We start from the raw sequence: 6406 nt of genomic DNA on the forward strand, positions 1-6406 counted from the left end.
CCGATGGTCTGGCAACGCCACTAAGCTCCGATCACTTGCGACGTAAGTTGGCAGCGCTGTCAGCTGTTGTTCTCAGCTGCAAAGTCATAAAAATTTAATCGCGCCGAAATAAAGCACATGAGCATCGTGTGGCTTTGGGCAGTTATTCCGCCAGACTCGCCAAGTCGACTTCCTGATAAAGAATTTTTCCGCGCAGCTTAACAAAAACACGTCCGATTTTAGCAAGTGCAAAACTCTCTCCCATGCATAAATATGTGTATGCATATGTGTGTAGCGAATTCTCTTATACTAACACTCCGCGAAAATATGTATGTACACCGCGTGGCTTGGCAGCACATAGGCGTGTAAAACTGCCGGCCAACAGTAACTTAATTCTATAACGTAAATACAAAATAACGCTTTTCAGTGTTCTTATTTACCTGTCATTGCAAATACCTGTCATTGCAAATACTGTCACTTTTTAAAATTTCAGGAATCGAAAAGCGGCGATTTCCATTGTCTTTACGCAGTTCCCGCACTCAAATTATAGAGTAAGGGATCGTTCGCAAATCGAAGTCCCCTTATTGTTCTCCTATTTGGGTGGTCCCCAAGAAGGCAGACGCCTCTGGGAAACAAAAATTTAGGTTGGTAGTTGATTACAGGAATCTAAACGAGATAACTGTTAATGACAAATTTCCCATTCCTCGAATGGATGAGATATTGGATAAATTGGGTAGATGCCAATATTTTACCACCATTGATCTAGCTAAGGGTTTTCACCAAATCCAGATGGACGAAAATTCTATTGCAAAAACAGCTTTTTCAACTAAGCATGGGCATTACGAATATACACGTATGCCTTTTGGCCTATAGAATGCTCCAGCTACTTTTCAGAGATGTATGACTAATCTTTTGGAAGATTTGATCTACAAAGATTGTTTAGTCTATTTGGACGATATTATTGTTTACTCCACTTCATTGGAGGAACATATTTTATCTCTAAAGAAAGACTTTGAGAAACTGAGAGACGCCAACTTGAAGTTGCAGCTAGACAAATGTGAATTCATGAAAAAAGAAACTGAATTCCTGGGACATATTGTCACAACAAATGGCATTAAACCAAACCCAAACAAAACTAATGGAATCACAAATTATGTGGGTTCTATCGCAAGTTCATTCCTAACTTTGCTAAGATAGTTAAACCCATGACCCTCAAACTAAAGAAAGGTGCTGTAATAGATATTAAATATAAAGACTACATCGAATCATTTGAAAAAATAAAGGTTTTGATAACTTCAGATCCGATATTAACCTACCCCGATTTTTCGAAGCGCTTTTCTCTAACAACCGACGCGAGTAATGTAGCTATTGGTGCAGTGCTATCACAGAACCATAAGCCCGTTTGTTATGCCAGCAGAACGCTGAACGAACACGAAATCAACTATGCTACCATTGAAAAAGAATTGTTAGCTATAGTTTGGGCGACAAAATATTTCAGGTCATACTTATGAGTGATCACACGCCATTGGTATGGCTGAATAATATCAAAGGGCCGAACATGAAATTACAAAGGTGGAAAATCAAACTTAATGAATTCGATTATAAAATGAAATATCTTCCAGGCAAAGAAAACTATGTGGCGGATGCTCTTTCCCGCAATTTACTTCCCTTATGATGAGGATTTTCTGATCTTCCAGAGGGCATTTACCGAAATCATAAGCCCTAACAATTTCACAAAACTATTGAGATGTACCACGAAGCTAATTGATATACTAACTTATGCGGAATTTAAGGATTTAATCCTAAAAAGACATAAGGAAGTTTTACATCCAGGCATAGAAAAAACCATTAATTGGTTTAAAGAAAAATACTATTACCCAGATAGTCAAAAGCTAATTCAAAATATTATCAACGAATGCGAAATCTGTAATCTGGCAAAAACAGAATATAGAGACACTAAATTGACATTTGAAACAACACCAGAAATATTTAACACAAGGGAAAAATACGTGATAGATTTTTATCTCACGGGTAACCAGATCTTCTTATCTTGTATTGATATTTATTCAAAACTTGCCTCACTAGTTTAAGTTAAAAGTAGAGATTGGCTAGAAGCGAAAAGAGCCATTACTAAAATATTCAATGATATGGGAAAGCCACAAGAAATTAAAGCAGACAAAGATTCAGCTTTTATGTGCATAGCTTTGCAAAATTGGTTAAGATTTCTGTAACAACCAGCAAAAATGGTGTATACGATATAGAAAGATTTCACAAGACCGTAAACGAAAAGCTAAGAATCATCGTTAGTGAACAAAATATCGAAGATAGGTTTACAAGGTTCGAAACAATCTTATTCGTCTATAATCATAAAACTAAACATAATAGTACAAAACGATCTCCGGCAGACACTTTTCTATATGCAGGCAGCCCAGACTTTAACGTACAACAAAACAAAATTGATAAGATCGAATATCTTAATAAGAATAGGCATGATTTTGAAGTTGATATAAAATATAGACAGGCTCCACTCGTGAAGAGTAAAATCACCAATCCATTTAAAAAGACAGGAAGAATTGAACAAGTAGACAGTAAACATTTTGAGGAAACAAACCGCGGCAGGAAAATCGTTCATTATAAATCAAAATTCCAGAAACAAAAAAAGATTAATAAGAGCAAATACGATAATTCCAGACCAGCCAGAGAAGCGCAAAGTACGCAATCTATTTCTAATAATGCTAAGTTGCATGTTATCACATGTTATCATTCAATAACCAAGTATTTCATAAAGATACAGATAAATTAATATTCGACAAATGTATTGTTGGACTTATTAAACAAGAGCAAACTCAATGCAAATACATTAAAACCCAAAGAAATTTTCAAATAAATTATATAGAACCAAATATACTTTTAACATGGAATATTCCTGAAACAGTTGTCAACCAAGATTGTACAAACAACAAAATATTAATATCAGGAAACAACATCATTAAAATTAAAAATTGTACCATGCAAATAGATGAATTCCTAATTTCTAATAATGTAGCAGATTTTACACAAACGATTTATATCACCAACAATGTTACAAGTTTAGAACCAATAAATCTTTTAGAAACAAGAGAAATGATAAAATTGCATGTAAAACACTACAACTTTTTCCAAATTATATGCATTACAACTTTTGTCATCATGATAATTAGTTTGACTCTGTATTTAGCATATAAGTTAAAAACAAGAGAGAACGCTATAGTCGAGTTCCCCGACTATCTGATACCCGTTACTCAGCTGGTGGAAGTGCGAAGGAGAGTCTTAAACACTGACAGTTTTTGGCAATTTGTGGGCGTTAGGGTGGGCGTGGCAAAAAGTTTTTTTGCAAATCGATAGAAATTTACAAGACTAATATAAAAATGAAAAAATATCAAAACATTTTTCAAAAGTGTGGGAGTCGCAGCTTTGTTCGGTTTGTGAGCCTTAGAGTGGGCGTGGCAAAAAGTTTTTTGGCAAATCGATAGAAATTTAGAAGACCAATACAAAAATTAGAAAATATTAGAACATTTTTCAAAAGTGTGGGCGTGGCAGTTATAGGCGGTTTGTGGGCGTTAGAGTGGGCGTGGCTACATGAATCGACAAACTTGCGCTGCTTCTATGTCTTGGGAGTCTGTATGCTTAATCTCAACTTTCTAGCTTTTGTAGTTCCTGAGATCTCGACGTTCATACGGACAGACAGACGGACGGACAGACGGACATGGCCAGATCGACTCGGCTATTGATCCTGATCAAGAATATATATACTTTATATGGTCGGAAACGCTTCCTTCTGCCTGTTACATACTTTTCAACGAATCTAGTATACCCTTTTACTCTACGAGTAACGGGTATAAATATACCTAAGAAAATTATTGTCAAATACTGTAAACAAAAAGAAGAACATCCGTACCTTGAAACTAATGTCAAGGAAAATATTCAACCAGAAAACAATGTTATGATATATCCCAATTTAACGACCTGAGGACAGGCCAAATTCAATGATTGGGGGAGTGACATATCCGTAAGTCCCTAAGACTTAAGCACATGCCCTTCAGTACCAGTCCCTAAGGATTACCTAACGAATCCCTAGGGAGTCCCCAGGACTCCTAGAGGAATCCTAGGGGAAGACTCCATACAAATCTGACAGGAATATCCATACAACAGGCGTTAGTGGCGAGGAATTCGAAGTTCCAGAGGAAATCCTCTGAAATTCCTCAGGTATTCCCCTGGAATATCCTCAGGAATTCCCGAGGAACTTTTTCGGAATTCCTTGGGAAAATACCTGTAAATACAGAAAAATCTCCCAAAAAACGTAAACAATGTATTTAATTGGTAAATTCAATTATTATTTTTTTTTTATTCCATTAATATTTTCCTATTTTTGTTTGCGTTCTTTTTAACATGCAAGTGCCGTCAGTGGGGCAAGGCCTTCTCCGGTGGCTGCTGGGCTGGCCTTCTAATGTGCTTATGCTATCTGTAAAGAAACATATTGAAATAATATATATTAATATCATGTAGTTTCAATGCAATTAGCTATGCTAACTTACCAATGCGAAACAATACTTACCGGTTTTTTATATTTAACGTTGAAAATGTTCCAAACACCACTTGTCATGTTCTACAATTGAATAAAAATGCAAAAAAGGGGTGACGGAAAACAAAACAGAAAATTCTGACAGGCATTTCTGACAGGGTATTTCCGACCATAATGATCCCGTGTAATTAGAGTAATTCTAATTACAAATAGATAAATAATTAAAAATGGACGCATTGGCGTTGCCTATAGCGACAGTTTAATTTCTTAAAAAATTTAAAATCCTTAAATCAACAAATATAAATTAAATATACACTTTAAAATATAAAAATATCCCACCAATAATTAGAACGGTATTCAGAAGTCTATACATAGCGTTTTTTTCTCTACTCTCATTTTGTCCTCTCTCATCTCTCACTCTCATTTTCGGTCACTGCTCCTAACTACTTCGAAAAAAAACAACAAATATGAACTTCTAACATAGGCAGCATCAAAACCATGACAAAATTTGGCTTGACTTCGGTGTTTGAAACTTTGCTAAAAAAAACCTGTGAGATTTGCTTTTGTTTTTTCGAACTCTCGCAAGGAAAAATACGGGCGAGGAATTTTGGTACTGAAGGGTGCCTACACACTAATACACATACAACTTGTACACCCAAACACACACACACACCCAATGCAACTCTGGATGTACCAAACAGATACCAGATACCTGATAAGTCACCCACTGGTAGACTTAACATCCGTTGTCTAATTTAAACAATCTATGCTTTAGCCCTCGCATCATCGTTGCGTTCCCACGTTCAAAGCTCGGACTCGCAATCCCGAAAAACAGAAGTATTAGATTTCAATAAACAAAATTATAAGAATCTAAGAGCACTTGTATCCAAGAGCGAATGCACTCGAATCCAAGAGAAATGCAAAGACTATTAAAGTCAGCAACTCCAAAGCTTTCTCTCTTTATTTGATCAGACCCTAAAGTCTAAAGTCCATTTTAGAAAAGCTCAAAACCGAGGCTTGAACGTCAAAAAATCAGAGTAATTATCAGAGTTCAGTTTGAGACCTATAATTAGGTCGGTGTTCTTCTTAACTAAAAATATTGTAATCATTCAGTAAAATAAAATTATATTTTTTTTACATATGAGTATTGCGATTATTTAATTATATATATATAAATGTATGAATGAGTTGGGTTTCTTTTCTTTTGTAGCACGCTTTGGCTGCTATTCGGCTCTCAGGTTGCTTGTTTTTGCTGGTGTTCACATTAACAGCCATGCACCGGTTCACTTGTTCTTTTATTATACCCGTTACTCGTAGAACGTATGAACGTCGAGATCTCAGGAACTACAAAAGCTAGAGAGTTGAGATTAGGCATACAGACTCCAGGGACATAGACGCAGCGCAAGTTTGTCGAATCATGCTGCCACGCCCACTCTAACGCCCACAAACCGCACAAAACTGCCACGCCCACATTTTTGAAAAATGTTTAAATATTTTTTCATTTCTGTATTGGTCTTGTAAATTTCTATCGATTTGTTAAAAATCTTTTTGCCACGCCCACTCTAACGCCCACAAACCGCCCAAAGCTGCCACGCCCACAGTTTTGAAAAATGTTTTGATATTTTTTCATTTTTGTATCAGTTTTGTAAATTTCTATCGACTTGCAGGAAAACTTTTTGCCACGCCCACTCTAACGCCCACAAACCGCCAAAAACTGTCAGTGTTGAAGACTCTCCTTCACACTTTCACTAGCTGAGTAACGGGTATCAGATAGTCGGGGAACTCGACTATAGCGTTCTTTCTTGTTTTTAATTGTTTTGCCGTTATTATTTTTAATTAGGCACTTTGTGAGAAAACGGATGCAGT

Source organism: Drosophila santomea, chromosome 3L, assembly GCF_016746245.2.
Source record: "Drosophila santomea strain STO CAGO 1482 chromosome 3L, Prin_Dsan_1.1, whole genome shotgun sequence".
Taxonomy (NCBI): domain Eukaryota; kingdom Metazoa; phylum Arthropoda; class Insecta; order Diptera; family Drosophilidae; genus Drosophila; species Drosophila santomea.